General features: G+C 39.1%; 1 pseudogene; it reads left to right on the top strand.

Moving 5' to 3' along the window:
- LOC107739886 (uncharacterized) overlaps window positions 1-17,850 on the top strand; it is a 39,339-nt pseudogene extending 21,489 nt beyond the window's left edge.
- Window positions 17,851-19,075: the final 1,225 nt, after the last annotated feature.

Below are 19,075 nucleotides of genomic sequence, written 5' to 3'. Positions count from 1 at the left end.
ATTTGGAATGCAAAGTAATGCAGCTTTGCCGTTGTAGATTGGTTACAGGGTGGGTGGGAAGGGCACAGCAGTTAATAAGGAGACGTGGTTCAATAGTGGACTCACAGAAAGAGAAAGAAAGGAAGTGTGAGGGAGGGAATTTGCTTCCGTCCAGTGGCTGTCCCAGACTTTGGCAGCTGGCGAGGTGGTGTCCTCATCGCATTTGTTAATTTATGAGTGCTCATACTGAAAGGAATAGAGAGGATTGATGACAGATATGGTGGCCTAACCAGAGCAGTTTATCTTTCAGTCGATTGTGCCATTTGTTTTCATTTCGAAAAAAAGATGCATCAAATCCCCGGAGCCACACACACACACACACACACTAACACAAGCTCTCATTCCCGTCTTGAGGTGGCTCTGGAAGAGTATTTATTTATATATTAAATGTCTTTCTGTCCTCCTCCCACCCTTCCTATTTCTCTGAATGTAATTTTTCTTCCTCTCGCTTCTTTATCACTTGCGATGTTTATTAAAATCCACTCTTTAAATATGCATAACAACTGTTTAATTGCTGTGTTGTGATTACAACACTTTTTTTTTCAGCCCTGGATAGGTGTGAAATACCTTCAGATAATAAAATGGAAATGGAAATGAACAACAAATGGCAATAATTAAGCGTTCCTTTAATTAGCTCTGTGCATGTCCAGTTTATACCTGATGATGTGGAATAGATAATGTAGCATTTCGTCAATTGATGTCGCATCAATCTGAGAACCATATCAAGCCATGAAAAGAAAAGGAATAAAATATTTCATTGGTAAATCAGCAATTTGCCAACATGGACCTCACAATACCATAAAGACTTGAATGGACACTTTTGACTTGGCTAACCTACCTAACATCCACCCAGAACATCATAGCAACATAATAAAAATGATTTGCGCCCTGGTACCTCAAAAACCTAGCATCATGACATCAGTTTTGCATGAATAAGCATTATTTGTCATAAGCATTACTTGGAATTCTACTTTGTTTTTGTTCTTGTGTATACTGTCCTATTTGACAGTAAAACTTACCACCTCCTGCTTTTTCCTGCTCTATCTCCTCTCTCTTTCTCTCTTTTTATAGTCAGTGCACCATTTTGCAGTTCTTATCCTCTCTTGATCTCTCAACCCGTATATATTTAGAGCTCATTTTAATCTTCACCCGGTGCATCTGCCTTGTTTTCAGACCACATTCAGTGCATCAAATAGCTGAAGTCTTGGGCACCAGAACCACCTTTAATTTGCCAAGAGAGTGAAATAAATTAGCGGTTTTATGATGAGCTTTTAAATGCCAGCCAAATCTCATTTGCTGCAGAAGTTTAGAGTGCATGTAATTTTACAGCCACCACACACACCATGTTTCAAAAGTTCTCAGGGGCAGAAGGTACCTTGCTCCCAGGCTTGCTCTGTCTCTCTCTCTTCCTCCCCTTCTGAAAAAGTGATACAGTACATTAATCTGCCGACATGGTTCCTATCTACCTCCCTGCCTCTCCCTCTCTTTCTCTTTCAATCTCTCTCTCTCATCTAATGAAGTCTTGGAAGAATTCATTTAATTAACTGTGGAGAGAAGACCCTCCACACAATCGATGCTTCTCCCTCTTCGTTAGGAGAAAAGGATTTTGCTCCGTTTGCTGCTGTCGATGAGGTGGAAATAGGCACACTGCTCACTAGCCTGAAGAGGCAGAGAATGAGGGAGGAATGGCAGATGAGGTGCCTTGAATGAACAGTTCACTCAAAAATTGAAATAATGCCATTATTTACTCACCCTCATATTGTTCTAAAGTTGTATGACTTTTTCCCTGTCTACTTTTTTCAATAAAATTAAAATGAATGCAAACTGGAGATATAAAGCTCTAAAATAACAAAAAGCACCATAGAAGTAGTTCATAGGAGCTTTGTATGTATTCCATGTCTTCTGAAGTCATTTGGAATTTTTGTGTGAGAAATGGATCCAATTTTAAGTCATGAATCTCTGAATGATCTGAGACTCATTTGTGAGAGAAGTAGCAATGCCCAATTTGTGATCAAATCATTCTTTTGAGTCAGTTCCTCAATTTATCATTTTCACAAATTTAGTTTGTTCACAAATCACACTAAATTGATTTTTGAGTTGACTTAATGTGGTCAGAAGACTTGGAATATTGCATACAAGTCATAAGTCAATGACAATGACAATTTATTTATATATCACAATTAATTACAATTTCCATCGACCAATGTGCTTTCCAGTAAGTCATCAAAAACAGAAAAACACACAACAAACAGAAAAGATATAAAATCATACAAATATCCCATCAGCCATTCGCTTTAGAAAATAAAAATGTCTTAAGCCTGGACTTAAAAATATTAAGAGAGGAAGCTTGTCTAATGGATAGTGGCAAGGAATGCATCCTCACGGGCAAATTGGTATGTAAGTGTTTTTCTTTTTGTTTTGCTGCTTCAGTATGCACAGGGCATCCAAAGGTCTTTTCTCATTGTTCAGTCAGGTGAATTGTTGTCATTATTTCCTCTCTTGTATTGGAAACAGAAGCGTGTTCCCCGGTGAAAGCACACATTATTCAAAGCAGAGTACTTATTTGATGAGGCATGACACTTTCTACCATTTTAGTGATGTTTGCATACAATGTGGAAAGTTAGACCCTGAGAAAATATAGGAATTAAAATGTGTAGTAGGGGTTTAGTTTATTTTGTTGAGGTTATACAAAAATTTGAATTAAAAAAAAAAAATATTGCATTCTTAAAATATGCTATACTGCATGAATCCTATCATTTCAACCAATGACCATCATTTTCCTTAAAAGCTGAATTGTTGCATTGTGGGATATAGTGCCTTAGTTTTGTATCCCTGCAGGAAAAAACAGCATATGATGTTCTTGGATGCTGGTGTGCTGGTCTTAACCAGCCTGGAAATTCATACTGCTCTAAGCTGGCCTATTCAGCAAAGATTTTCGCAAACGTAGTATGTCTAGGATTTGCATCCTGAAAATGAACATGCTAAATCCTACATGCCGAATTTATTTAATATGTGATAGTTGCCTCCCTTGGAGCCAACATTTTTAAGGTAGCACATGCATTAATCTTTATACTCCATCTGCATGTACCATCACGGATGTCAAATGGCTTCTGAAGAATATGTGCGCTTTGATGGCACGCATGAATGCGAACATGCAAGTGCCTCCCATCTCTGTGGAGAATGAAATAAGAGGCATAACATGGACACATGCTACCATATTTAGGAAAAAAAAGACACCCCGCACAGCAGAATAATTGTTCTGCTTATCATTACCATCCTGTGAAGGGCTGTTCAAATGTCATTAAATACATATTTAGATGTGTCCCCTCCCCTCCTCTCCAGTCCAAGTCCAATGGATTTTCCCTGTGAATATTGATTTAACTGTGACTTTTAAAGTTTATGATGGGGAGTGTAGGTGTTGGAGTGTAATGATTTTTAATCGAAACGTCAATGCTGCTCTATATCACCGCATTAATCACAAGTCATGCATAGAATAGTGACACCATTTCAACATTTTTCACATGCTGTGAGGGCTTGGGTGTATGAATACCACATCTTTGGTGGGCAAATTCTGCATTCAAAACCCTTTTGTTTTAAAACCTATATGTCAAAATAGTCTTTTATTTATTCTGTTTAGCATTATTTGTTATCAAATATGCATTTTTCTATTGGCCAACTGGATTGTGGTTGCTAAGGAAAAACGGTCATGTTTTAATCACTTATCAGAGTTTGATGCAACCTCTCGTCATACTATGTGACGTTTGTAGTTGCAGTTTGTAAGGAACGTGTACAGCAATGTCCCACAAGTCACATCACAACTGCCCTGAATCCCTCCTGCCTAATAATGATGACTCACGTTTTCTAAATTTTTCTTGCAATATTTGATTTCTGGGAGGTTTTCTATTAGCATATCCCTTTAATGTTTTTGTAAATGACTCAAATATCTGTCATATCAAACTCCAGCTTTCACTCTACTACAATAGGATCAAGTCTTTTATACATTGGAATTGTCATACCTCAAATGCCAATCATCTTTTAGTGGTGTTATTTTCTGAACATGTAATGTATTGATTGTGATGTGTCCTTGTTTTAACAGCATGTCTCTGAGATCGGCTTGGTAGAATGTGGTTTCCTTTTGCAAACTCTTTCAGAGTTTGAGATGGACCCATAGTGGTCTAAATGATTTATGGTGTTTTCTTCTTATTTTCACATGCCTCCCTCTCTCCCAGCATCCCCATTCCCCCAACCTTTCAACATATAGCCAAAGCCAGATATTATATTGTTTGGCCTTGGGGCATGAAGACAGTGTCATAAACAACACACACACTGTTTCCTCTGCTCTGATGCTTTACAATTAAATGTCTGTCATTTCAGTTTTACGTACTGGTCCCGCTTTTTCAAACATTTATTTATTTATTTTTTTTCTCTGATGGTTCATACCTCAAATGCCAATCATCTTTTAGTGGTGTTATTTTCTGAACATGTAATGTATTGATTGTGATGTGTCCTTGTTTTAACAGCATGTCTCTGAGATCGGCTTGGTAGAATGTGGTTTCCTTTTGCAAACTCTTTCAGAGTTTGAGATGGACCCATAGTGGTCTAAATGATTTATGGTGTTTTCTTCTTATTTTCACATGCCTCCCTCTCTCCCAGCATCCCCATTCCCCCAACCTTTCAACATATAGCCAAAGCCAGATATTATATTGTTTGGCCTTGGGGCATGAAGACAGTGTCATAAACAACACACACACTGTTTCCTCTGCTCTGATGCTTTACAATTAAATGTCTGTCATTTCAGTTTTACGTACTGGTCCCGCTTCTTCAAACATTTATTTTTTTTTTTTTTTCTCTGATGGTTTAGCTCATCATCTTTCTTGCCAGCTCCCATCCATCTCATCTCATCTCCTTTAATCTGTTAACTTTAATGTTTCTTATCTAGGAGGATACAGTAGCTCTGAGAAAAGAGGGTATTGGTGTAGTACTTGATTCCCAAATGCCCTATTTAATTTGCATTGATGAAGATCGGCTCAGCACAGGGGTCGTTCTCTATCATTTAAAGGTAAGCCACACCCCATGTATGCCCAACATATGCAGTTGAACTCGTGAATGTTGTTTGTCAGTTTTGCCAAAGCAACATTTCTTGTCTATAACTAAAGTATTTTTGGGATCGTTATTTGCTGTTCTGAGGTTTCTAGGCAATCCCTGTTTTGCTGTTTAGGAAGGTAGAACTTCAGTTGGGGCTGGTGGAACCAAGCCAGAGCAGGATATAGGTTTGCATTCTGTCTACATCGATTTTGTTCCTGACAGGAAGCTGTCGGCAATGTCAGAACCTTTTTCACTCTGAAATTTCTCTGTTCTTCAGTTCTCCATGGTGAAGCTCTTCAGAGGGAACACTGTGTGTTTGAGAACCAGACAGGAACTGTCACACTCGTGCCGCTCCCACGAGCCAGGTGTGCAATCAATGGGGTGGAGGTGACCCAGCCATATCTTCTGACCCAGGGTAATAAACTGTTATGTCTAATTTTTTTTTGTAAGATCTGAGACAAATTTTTCGTTATGAGACGCTGTAATTTTTACACATTAAGGGTGTTTGGAGTTGTTCAGAGTTCAGTGTTGAATTTTTTTTTCAGGATTCTTTGAATAGAAAGTTCAAAAGAACAGCACTTGTTTGAATTTTTTTCAATATAAAAGTACCAATGTACATTTATGTAAGTGTCTCTACTGTCATGTTTGATCCGTTTAATGCACCTTCGTGGAATTTTTAAATAACAATAAGCAATTCCTTTGCCAAGTAATATAGTTGTATAGCCTGGCTGTAGGTGTTGTTTATGTACACTATGCAACTTAACAATCAAAGACAGAACACATTGGCTTATTGAAAAAAAAAAAATAATAATAATAATTATATATATATATACACACACATACACATACACACACACTTCCATTCAATCAGATTTTAGAGCCACAATCAATTTATCATTGAACCTTAACTGTACAAGCAAACAAATTTTGAAAAAAATATAGAAAATATGAAGCATGTCAAACCCTCTGGTTTTAAATGAAATTCAAAGGAGCTCTTTGAGTATGTCTGCATCTTGCCACTTCAGATCTCCTCTCTGCATTCCCAGGCCCGTGGAGTGAAACAGTCCCGCCCTACTGCTTCTATCCTTGTACATGTCCACTAGAGCGACTCTCATCTCAGAGTGAGACTCGTGGCACTTCCAGAACAGCCAAACATGACTGAGGTTAACACTCTAGCGGACAAAGCACCCAACCCGCAGTTAATTGGCATGAAACAGATAGAGTGCAGAGGGGGTTTGAAGTGCATGTGTGGGATTAACCTTTCAAAAAGGGTAAAACCTCCAGAATCAGACAAAACAGGCTAGATCCATTCTGAGTGTAAGATTAAAAAAGAGAGAGAGAGAAAAGCCAACTAAAAGGAAGGAGACTTATAAGAGAGTGAGAGAGCCATGCTAGTTTCCTTTTCACAAATTTCAATTTGCCAATGTTCCCCTCTTTAGACACGGTGGCATCTGAAGCCATTTCCTTTCAACAAATGATAGTAATTTCCACAGCAACCATGGCCCAAATCCATCTGATGCAAGCCTTTCAAGGGCTTTGTCACCCCTTGGAAGTCATTAATAGAGGCAAGATTAGTTTTTTTCACACCAGTAAGAGGGAGGAGAAAAAGAGAGAAATGGGCATCTGCTCCAGGAAGAATCCAACGTTCTTACAATCCCCCGGGAAAGTTATGTTTCAGTAGTGTTTGACAATGTGTTTACTAGAAAGGAAAGAAATAGGTTGACCCCATGGTTAGGATTGCATATTTTCTCTCTTTTCATGTCTATCTATCATTATTTGTGATTGCCAGATTTGCTAGAATGCTTATATTTGGCTTTTATTGTAAAGGTAAATAGTTATTTACCATTCAAAAGTGAAACAGAATTGTGAAATGTAGTATTTTTCAGAGAGGCACCAATATAGATTGCTATGTCAATCCAGACAGGCTTCCAGTCTTTTCATTTCTCTAATGCAACAGTTGATTCTGCTTTGACTTTTTATTTGGAATTATTTTCATTGGTAAATAAATTAGCTAGCTATACTGTGTCTTAATTAACAGATGCTGCTTAATTATTGTTGTATTTTCCACCATATATATGTTTAAATTTCTGCATTTGTCAGGAGTGAACATACAACTTGGAAAGGCCACTATGTTCCATTTCAACCATCCTCAGGAAGCAGCCCAACTTCGAGAGAAAGCAAGGTGGGGGAAACTCAACCTCTTTTGAAGCTATTTGTAAAAAAAAAAAAAAATGTATTAAAATGCTGCTGGATAAAAGGTGAGCAGAATTACGAACTTATGTTAAAAAATGCAAGTCATCAGAAACCGCTCTCAGCTGTAATTGCTATGCCAATTGGCTGTGTGCTCCTCCATGTGAGGTAGAACAAGAGCTTTCTTCTTCAAACAGGCACATATTCTCTTCCCTCAAGCTAAAATTATAAATCCCTCTCAGTATGTTTGCAATGCGCCAGTTTTCTATTTTATTTTTATCTTTTACACCTTTTTTCTTCATTTCCTTAGAGACGTAAAGTAATTGTGCACCTCAGTGTCTTCTGATAAGAGCTGAACATGTCTCTGTCGTTTGGTTTGCAAGTGTGCACCTCCACTTCCTGTCTTACTTTCTCCGCCAGCCTCTGACACTCTCTCTAACATTCCCTACCTCTCTCTGTCTCTCACTGCTGTGACAGGTAATTAAATATTTCCTGCCTGTTAAGTCTCTCATTGTAAAGTTAGACAGCAGCTGTTTCCTCTTCTGTGCACGGAGATTACAGCGCCTTCTCTCTGCGTGAACCATTCTTACACTCACAAACAACTGTTAACTTGCCTTACAGAGCTCTCAGCGGCACCATTCAGTCATTTTTGTTGTGCGGAACTTTGGTTTTACTCAGACAAACTGCTCATTTCCATATTTTACAATGGCATTTAATAGTTTGAAGATTGCTTGCATAAACTAACTTCCTCTGAGAGCTGTTTCCATTGATATTTTGTGCCCAGATGAATCTTATGACTGAATTTTTATGTTAAGATGATGTAAAACAAGCCAGTGAATCAGTTTGGGATGGTTATTTATCAGTATAGATTGTGAAACCTTAACAGTATAAGTGTTAACTAAATAAAACTATAATCACAATATGTTTAAGGAAAGATTTTAATGAATAGTGATTTAAATTTTATTTTTTGTCCACGAACAAAGCTATTGCATGGCTTCAGAAGGTCCACCTTTATGGAGCTCTTTTGCCCTTGGTCCCCTTCCATTTTCATTTTTTGGAAAAGAGCAGCTCGGTCATTCTGCTAAACGTCTCTTTTTGTGTTCTGGCAGAAAGTAAGTCATACAGATTTGGAACAAACTGTCAATGAGTAAATGATGACAATTTTGATTTCTGTGTGAATGATCTCTTTAAACATTTATTAGAACAAAGACAATTTGCCATAAAAAGTGTTTCATTTCCATGTTCATCGAGGCACGTTGCAATCATGTTTACTAGTCTCTTTGCATTCTACTCTCTCATTTCTATCTGAATGTTGGTGATTTGTAGTGTTTTCTAATGGCATGTTTGCTTTAATTAGTGTGCTGTAATTGCCGTGCGTTAGAAACAGCTGTCTTTCTGTTGTGAGTGGTTTTTACCACAGTGCTGTGTGTATATGCTCAACCATCCATTTGTCTGTATGCTCTCCACAGTCTGGGCTCTTCGTGTCGAGTAACTCCACTGCATTCTCTGTGGAGTCTTTCAGTCATTTCAGGTGAGTACACCTGCTGTGAGACAGACTGTGCTGTATCCCCATCCATCCTCTGATTCATTATGTTATATAACGTTTAGTCAGCATGGTAGCTTTATCTTCTTCCATAAGATATTTTGCACTTCACTTATCCTGGAAAAAATTAACATTTAATTCTCCACGTAATACTTTTTTAGAAACCTAGACTTGAACTAGATGAATATAAATAGTCACATTTAAGACACTCTTAGTTTCTTCTAGGAAGCGACTTGAGACCAGTTCACATCAAATAACATGGTAAAAATAAAGAACATGAATCTCACCCTGATTCTATAGAACTAGTTTAATTCTGTTTTCAGTTTTTGAGTTGAAATAAGTCTTTCTTGGGTGTATTCTAAATCAGTGGCTTGGCATCTGCATTTGAATTCACTCCACACATTTTACTAATTTATTTTTTGGCTCTCATTCGCAGTAAATTTTGTTTCCCTTTTTTGGAAATCTTGGGCTAATTTGTACTGCGATTAGCCTTTTTTGATATAGTAGCAAATGTGTGTGTTTATTCTCAATGGAAAATGCAACAGTAATGCAGTATCTTTAAGTAAAATGTACATTGATTGTGAGAGGTCATTGTACCTGTGGATGGCAAACCATGCCAAATGCTGGTGTATGTTTTTGTGTGTGAAAATTGTTTGTAACTGGGCGTGTTAGTCTAGTGGTGTCCAATCCTGCTCCTAGGGGGCCAAGTTCTTGTATAATTTAGCTCTATCCCCATTTAAATAGACCTGAACCAGCTAATTGAGATCTTCAAGATTGCTGGAAACATTCAGGCAGTTGTGTTAGAACAGGTTGGAGCTGAACTCTGCAGGATGTTGACCCTCCAGGAGCCGGATTTAATACCCCTGTGTTAGTCAGTTTAAGAATTTCCACACATACAAGAAAGTTTGATGAGAAAGAGAACAAGACATGTGGACAGCTAGAGAGGTTCAGGCTGTTCTGTGCCGTGTGTGGCGACAACAATGACAAAGAAAGCTCCCAGTCTCCCAACTCCCAGGTGGGAGACTTCTTTCTGACATGCTACTGTTTGCAGCTGGAGCCGAGAGACATCATGCATCATCTGTGTACCTCCAGGCTCTTCACATGTACACCCAATCTATGTGTGGCGCTTTAGATGCCTTCAGCAATGTTCTGCACGCTGTTCCCCCTAATTGTTCCTTTGTCTGTGTTTACAAAATGTTTGTTTGCTTGGTCGTCTTTGGCTTTGTTGTTCAAAGCTTTATAGATAATGGATTTGTATGTTTGATGTGAGCCCCACAAGCCGAGCAGATTGCTAATTTATTTCGTTCTGGCTTTCATTGATAGACTGTGGATTTGGTTTCTGCAAAAGCATCAGAACAGTCCAATAGGATTTGATGCACACTAAATACAAGCAGAGTGAAAAAGAAAAGCATTACACTGTCCAGATATGCTTTAATTTATCAGCAAGTCAGTTTTGTACTATATATTTATAGCCTGCCCTATACAGTTTTGCTAGGCAAGACAAAACTATATTACATATTGCATATTATATTGCAAAACTAGTTTTTTTATGTCTCCTATAGGCCTGTATTCATGTTTTTGTCATTTTGTAGTTTTACAATTTCATAAGGAAAGCTTACAAACATATATCAATAGTTTCCTTAATACTACAACAACAAGAACATTAAATATCTGCTTTTTTTATTAACCAGTTCGGAAAAGTTTTTGATGCAAATTACCATTTATAATTTTTCTATTTATCAGCAGAGATGGATGCTCAGTGCTCCGCTTGACTTCTGTTTAACCATAAGTCTTTAGTAAGTCATATTTTACCAATATGAAAAATGTAAGTCCTGTAGTGCATGTAAAAATGAATCTGATGGGTTTTTTACACTATTATGTCAGTGCATTTGCTCAGGTTTTATATGTTGGATGAGTGTGTGTATCTTTCCCCCAACCCCCTCCTTTGTTTCCTCTCAGTTTGCAAACAGAAGGTGTGCTCCTGCAAAAGTTTAATCTTCAGCTAGTGAAACAGATGCTTCTCTCCTGTTCTGTCGCTTCACTGGAAACCGTTTCTTTCTCTGTTCTGTCGCTCTTTGATTATGTACATTCAGAATTAATTAAATTTTCTGGAAATTATGTAGAATATCAACATATGAGGTTTTCAGAAGGCTCTAATTGCTATTTTGTTTTCTCCCACAAGAGGCTTCCTCAAGAGTTCCCAAGGGCTTACACAGGATTTTCATAGCACACGTCTTGGTAAAGAAAGAGAAATGTCTGAGCACCTGTTCAGTCACATGTGCTCGTAGATCACAGAATGTACCACAAGTCAGGATTTTGAATGCTGTAAAGTTTTTTGGGCATGCTGCATCTTTCCTGAAAAGTTTGAAGAGAGGAGGAAGCACATCCAAGGTCTTCTGCAGTTTTTAGTTTTGCCCTTTGTGAAATTTGTGCTGTGGTTCATGTCTTATCTGTAAGATACATACAGATTTCCTTCAAAGTCTGAATGCATACATTTTTGGTATTGTCAGCTGGGTTTTCTTTTCAGACAGTGCCATTAAATTACAGCTGTACTGTACAGCACATGGTTGAAGTGCTCATCTAATACAAGTCTATCTCATATTTGGGTGAATTATCCCTGTAATATCAGTGCATGTCGCTTGATATATTTACTAATCTCTGCATCTGTCTGCTTCCCAATCAAAAATAAGATGGCTAAATCAGTTATGATTAAGGACATCTTACTAAGGATAAGGGTGTGTTTATTTACCCCAATCCCCGCCTTCTCTTCCTCTGAGTTTGCAAACAGAAGGTGCGCTCAATGCGTAAAGATCTGGGATGTTAATTGAACGGTTGCAGGTTTGAACCCTACAAGGACTGACAAGGTTATGCAAGTCCAAGGCACTTAGCCTCAGGTATTAAGTGTACTGTAAGTCATTTTTGATAAACTGACCAAGTAGAGTCTGTAGTATGAACTCATAAACCCATTCATATTGGCTTGAATTTTTTTACATTTCATGTTGAAACTCGTAGGGCCTTGTTTGTATTGGTGAAGCATTTGTTAACTGGGCTGTTAGTTTTCATACACATGATGATGAGTACACTGAAAATGTATTTGCTATTCCTGGATAGTTTTTTTTAATATATATATTGGGTGAAGTTAAATTCTGATTATACCTGCACATTTTGAGCACCATTCCACAGTCCTGATATATTGCAGCTTAGGGTATTTGATGTAGCTCTTTATTGAATTTTGCTGTTTGTTTAGTCATTGATTGAAAGTTCTTGCCACAGTTGTTATTTATTTAAATGTTTCTCCAGTACAGAAAAAAAGTTTTTTGTCATTGTTTCTTTCACTGAATTGTCTTAGAATAATTCATACCTATTCTCATTGTACTGCTTACTGTTAAATAATAGATGCAGCAAGTGTTTGCTTATCGAATAATGAGGATAATGCTGTTGTTAATTGTTTTGTGAGTGCCAGAGGCATCAAAAATGTGGATAATCTTCAGCCTTTGCTGAAGCGAGAATATCACTGGAAAAATGTAAACTCAGAGGATGACAGACAGACAGCAGAGACTTTGGGAGAGAAAAGATCACACACAGGGTGTAGAGGGGAGGACAGGATGCATAGAGAGGTGAATATACAGGAGACAGACCAAAAGGAGTCACACTGCTTGGGTAGAAAGAAACCTAGAGGATGATTCTTTGTGGCACCAGTCAAGGTTCAGAATTTCAATGTCCTATCAAATGCTGTACACGGTGTCTGTAGTCTGGAATGTATCTGACCTGTACCTATGTCAACAATGTCCATTGAATGCACTACTAAATGTTGTAAAATCTGTACTAATTTTGTTTGTGTAAACACGTGCTGACAAATTATGATTCCTTAGTAAAATGATGCATTGAATTTTTGAAAAATCTATGCTTCACATTTTTACATACCTAACCTAGTGTATGGAATTGCCTTTGTGTCCTGCATTCTAAATATGTTGTATTTACCTTTGTGTCTGAAATGCTCTCAGTAGATGCTCTGTTGTTCAAGATTCCAAGCTCGAGTATAAGATCAGTACCCTGCTGTTGTTTTCTACTGGGGGCGTTTCTGGCATTTTTACAGGGTTTTGACTTGTATATGCTCTGCTATCCAACAAGTTGTGTACAATGCTCCATTAAATATTTGGCTTTCTGTCCAAAATCCTGTTGAGCTTGACCGAAAGTCATCTTCGTTTTCCACCAAGCTGCTTTTCCATCCCTGTGCGAACAGTCTGAGAATGAAGTGCTTGTATGTAAATCCTCAAATCTACATGTGCACATTCTATTTAATTTCACAGCTAGCTGAGTGGTCCTAATCGCATCCAGACATTTGGGTCCTTTGCTATTCAAATCTAACAGACACTTTTGGAGATGCGGGACATTGTGCAGTTTAGTCTTTTTGCCTTGCCACCTGTTGGAAGTCTCTTGCGTCAAAACCGTAGCAAAAATAATTAAAATCACTCTTTAAAACAAAGGCTACAGCAGCATGGTTTTGAATATAAACCTAATTGCTATGCTCTTTTGTGGCCATGCTTCAGTGTAAATATAATTTAGAAGACATAAGCGTTTTTCCATTTCTAATCCTTGTAATATAATTACAAATGTTGAATTTCTATATTGGTGAATCATCTAAAATAGAAAATGTTTTTTCTTTGCAGCTCCGGAAAGGTTTCTGATCAACCCAAAAGTGACGCAGAAGCTCTAAAAAGCAGTTGTTACTCAGGAGAGGGTCACAGGGTAAGCATGTGTTGTTAGTCTCCACTCTGTACTTATATCTATTTCACTACTACTTCAAAAAATCTAAGAGAGGGGAAAAAAAAGGTGCTAACTTTTGTTAGTGACTGGCTGGACAGTACCTTTTTTAGAGCTTCTGTATTGGGACTGACTATTAAGAATACACTGTTTTGGAAAACAAGCATAGATGGAGTTGACCATTGCCTGAAGGCAGTGCAGCTGCCTCAGGGATCTAGTGGGGGTCAGAGCTGTTTTTATGTTTGCACTTGAAAATTAAATAATGCCAATGTAAACTGTCTGTCGGAAGCCTCTGAATGAGCTATGAACATACTGTCCTCCTGTTCCTGTCATGTTGTGATTTCAGCACATAAGCATCTCATTATTTTGTTCAAATAGTGACTATATAAATATAAGCCACACTGTGTCTACTATTATTAATTATACCCTAATTAATATAGCTACTGGCTCAGTTTTAAAATAAAGCAATGACATCCAAAATATAATGTTGGGTTAAACTTATATGAAATGTATTTTAAATATAGACAGTGCTATTGGGGGTTGTTTCTTATTACTACAGAAACGTGATGTTCTTTTTCCTACAAATATGAAATGACTGCCTTAAGCTTTATTTGCCTTCCATAGAAATAATTAAAATGCCAAACATTTCACTTGTAAAAGGCCCCCTTTTCCGCTCTCAGCTAGCATTGATTATGGAATATACATTTACGTATTACATGTGTTTTACATGGCTTTATGGCCACCCCCTGGAAAGAGAGTGCATCAAAGCAATAGCTTAATCATATTTTCATCTGTGGAAAAGAAGCTAATGCAAATAGCATGCAGGGCCTTCCTAACAAATACAAAGATTCATGAAGCAGGTGTTTCCAACCAATTACTTCTCACTGCTTTCATCCCTGGCTCTTGTACTTATATTGGGTGAAGTGTTTAGTCCACTTAAACGGAGATAAACATTTGCAAGATAAACAGAAGTGAGCAGTGAAAAAAGGACGAGAAGTTATTTTCACAGCTTTTAAAGCACACTTCTGAGAGATAGACTATAGTATAGAGAAGGTAACTGTAATAAAAGAGTATCAAAACATTTGCATAAAAGTAGAATTTTGAGAACATTAATAGACTCTGTACATTTATTGAAATGTATTAGAAAATGTAGTGACCTAATAACTTAAATGTCTTGACACTATCCCCTTTTTGTCTTTACAGACATTTTCCACATCTCTTGCTATTACAGATTAACTATTTCCTCAAAACAAGGCAGACAGTAGTTTCAGCGAACCTTCAGAATCTCAGCACGTTCCTGAACAGGCCAGGGCACTTATAGAACACCGTGCCACTAACAACCCCGCAGGAGATGCCACAAGTCTGGGAAAGTCGCTTCAGACAAGTCTCAACATCCAGTGGGATAAGCAGCACTCAGCCTCCCATAAATCAGAAACTGAAGCTCCATCAGTGGACATGACAGATAAGGAACTGGAAGGGGAGAAAACAGAGGTGAATGGAGGGCTCTGGGATACTAGGTTATTTCAGGAGTGCTGTAACGGGACCTCTGGATTCCTGGATGTCGAGCAGCAGTATCTCTGGCACCCGGTCGTGGGCTCAGAAGGGAGCTTGTTAGCTGAGGAATCCCATATAAAGAGCAGGCACTCCACCACGGGAGGAGGGGCAGCCTTTGTCCCAAGCCGCGGCGCCGGGGGGGGGGGGGGGGGGGGGGGGGGGCAATTTAGCAAGCACTTTTTATCCGGAACATCTGTTGAGAGTCAAGAAGCCAAAGCCCATCCAGAGGGAAGTGGGTTCAGCTCTAGCCTAGGGAGCCTTGTAGGGAGAGTGTCTTGGATGCTGGCGGATGCAGGACGTGTGCTCACAAACTCTTTGAAAGAACAAACTGGTGGTAGAGAAAGTGCTTGGTACAATCAAATGTGCTCAATGGTAAAGGATCTTCCCTTTGTACACCATATCCATTTTGAGTTTACTCTAAGACCACAGGCAAACCCAACTCTGGAGACAACCCAGTTTTGCCGCAGTCTGTCTCATAGTGAGATTTTGTCAGTAAGAGAACAGAGTGTAGTAGCATTGTCTTCCATGCAAGATCCGTCAAGATCCAGTACAGGTGATTGGAAGAGCCCTTTGATGGCTTTAGAGGCAACACAGACAAGGGATTCAGTGACCACCCAGAGAAGTGAGGGGCTAAAGGTATGCTGCCAAAGACTTCACCCCGTACCTGAATTCTTGCTTCATCTTCAGAACCTTTCACCTCAACAGCTTCTCTCCTGCCTACATAGTGTCATCCCTGCCCCCTTGCTAATGGAAGAGCGAGTGTTAGCTTTATACTGGCTCGGTGTAGCCACCTGTTCTCAACCAGATCCACAGCCTGCAGTTACTGTCATTTTCCAGACTAAGCTTTTGGTGATCACCTTTGATCCTTTGCCTGATTCTTCCAGCCTCACACACTCTTTAAATGTTTACTATGAATTATCCTTTCAGCAACTGCAGGAGATCCACATAGGTTTTGCTGGGCAGACTGTCAGACTAACTGGCAACACAGAGAACAGTATAAAGTACTTGTCTTGCACACTTGCAACGCAAGCTTAAAGGGGTCATATGATGCGATTTAAATTTTTCCTTTCTCTTTGAAGTGCTACAAGCTCTTGGTGCATAAAGAAGATCTGTAAAGTTGCAAAGACTAAAGTCTCAAATCCAAAGAGATATTCTTTATAAAAGTTAAGAGTCAACCACGCCTACCTAAAACGGCTCGTTCTAACACGCCCCCACATGTCTACGTCAGGATGTGGGAAGATTTGCATAATGCCGCCCAAATGTTCACGCAAAGAAAGGCGGCGTAACTTTTATTCTCGCTGTAGTATTGTTGCTGCCACCATGTCGTGAAGGCGCTGTGTGTTTCGTTGTGAAAGCGAAACTACTTTGTTTGGCCTTCCAAAAGAGGACGATATCCGCTTCGTCATGCCTAGAGCTGATCCGTGCTGGTCGCTGAGGGAATACATCAACTTCGCGCTGTGGATCGGCTTTCACCGTGGACAAAGCGGAGTCCAGCCCGGGGTCGTCACATGTGGTTGTCGCAAGGCAACCGGCCGCTCCTTTGTCGAATCCGCTCACTCAAGCCGGCCGCCGCTTACTCTAGCCCTCAGGCCTCCGCTCACTCTAGGCCGCCGGCCTCCGCTCACTTTAGCCCGCCGTGTGTTTCGTTGTGAAGGCGTAACATTTCCGTCTCACGCTTGAGGTATTCGGCCAATCACAATGCACTGGATAGCTGGCCAATCAGAGCACACCTCGCTTTTCAGACCGATGAGCTTTGTAAAAATCGACATGTTTCAGAAAGGCGGGGCATAGAGGAGAAACAATAATGTACAGTATGTGGAAAATAATGTTTTTTTAACTTTAAACCGCATAAACACATTTCATTACACCAAATACACCAAATAATGTTCTTTTTTGCAACATCATATGACCCCTTTAAGTCAAGAACTGTCCCGAAACTTACTCGAGGTAATTTGCCCTTTCGAGAGAGGTGCACTAGACCATCCATTGCTGTCAAATGACATGGTATGTTTGTCCCTAAACTGGGACTCCCGTGTTAAGGATTTGCTTCTACCCTCTGGTGGACACCTTACATGCTCTTTCCAGAAAACCCTGGCTAAGTTGGTCTTACTGTTACATGGTAACATGCAGGGCGAACATCCGGCACTTGCACATGTGCAAAGGCTCCTTTACATGACTGTCAGATTTCAGAGATCAAGTCTCAAGCTGCACACTGACCCTGTTGTACCTTGTCCTGACTGACACTCACCTGTGACTCTTGCGGGAGAATGTTGTTTACCACCCACCTCCACGTTCAGTAGCTGTGGTGGCACGCAAGGCCCAGTTCAGGCTAATAGACTTGCATCAGCGCTCTGATGTTCGTTGTGTGCTGGTGAGAGATGGATACAGCAGTATGCATCTGGATGTTGTGTTGGCTCGTGTCTACTGGAAATCCGGTGGTACTGGAGGTTACCCTCAACCTCCAGAGGTCTGCAGTGCTGATGAGGCAGCTGCCCAATCTCCTACCAACTCTGATTCATCTCCCAGGAATGAAGTGTGGAAATTAACTTTCAGCAGCTCCGCTGAGGCCACCTTCCTGATTAATAACTTGTCAAACATTTGATCAAGGACCTTCCAGCAAAATAATTAACAGCCCAGTGAGGAGAATTCGACAGGAGACTACAAAAAAGGCTGAGTACACCAAAAATATGACATGAGTTGGCACCGCTGGGATTTGAGAAATAAAGACATTTTATAATTGTTGTTTTTTGTTACTTTTCCATGAAGTTTTATATGACCTGCATTGTGATCAGTTTTTCTGACAAGGGGAAGAGTAATCATTGAAAGAAGTGCTTATGATCAAGATTATAAATTCATGAGGCTGGTTAAGATTGCATTGACATTAGTAATGATGTATGTCTGACAATATTATATGGGCGGATCAAGAATGATTATTGATTCAGAGTTACTGTATAATGCATCTATAAAAATGTATAATAATTTTAAGAACCAGCACTCAACCTTAATTTTCATGTTCATTCTCTTCAGTGCCAATTAAAGAATCTTAAGTATGAGATTGCCTCTAAATTGCGTCTGATGTGTATATCTCTGTGCATTACCAGTATGCTTTTATAGTGTAATTCATTTTGTAAGATTGCACAATTAAAGTTATATTGTTTCTGTTGGACAGTGATGTACCACCCAAGCATAAAAAATAAAAAAAATGCATAAAAACTGCTTTTTCATGCTATTCCCTACTCTGTCTTTGACTCATATAGCCTTGCGTCACAGAAAATGCATGTTGCATGCCTGCAGCATCCAGGAGCTATCAGTATGCATCTCTTGAACTCGTCATGGTGTGAGAAGATGCCAGGGTCAAGGTGAGATTTTTTTTCCCCCTCTGCTGGGTAATTTAAGTTCTCACTGCATCATGTTGCTAGCTAATAGCTTCGTGGTCCCTTTTGTTTCAGACCCTGCTGTGTAAAATATTGATTATGGTTCTCTTGTGCCTCCTTTTTTTGCCAGTCTTGCTCCTTGTTGTAGACTTTAAGCCATTGAAGAAGAAGAGCAGGAGGAAGACATTCTTCCTCCCTACCTTGTCTAAAAAATGCTGCTATAGTGCGTAAAAAATTATGGGCGCTTGTACAATGCAATCAGCTAGGGCTTTTCTTTGACAGAATGCCAGCGAAAGAGGGAGAGAGTTCCTTTTAATAAAAGTACATCATGTGCCTTCTCAGAAATCCATTCTTTTCACCTTTTCAGACTTGAAATACTGTGAGTGCAAAGCCCCTGTCCTAAGGACAGATTGCCACAGAAAAAAAAGCTTTTATGGCAGACTAAAAGTAATATCAACTGTTGTGTCATTTTTTTTCATAGCAATATATACATACAGTATATATATATATATATATATATATATAT

Source organism: Sinocyclocheilus rhinocerous, unplaced genomic scaffold (genome assembly GCF_001515625.1).
Source record: "Sinocyclocheilus rhinocerous isolate Xijiao unplaced genomic scaffold, SAMN03320098_v1.1 scaffold1156, whole genome shotgun sequence".
NCBI lineage: Eukaryota > Metazoa > Chordata > Actinopteri > Cypriniformes > Cyprinidae > Sinocyclocheilus > Sinocyclocheilus rhinocerous.
This window is presented reverse-complemented; position numbering and strand designations above follow the sequence as displayed.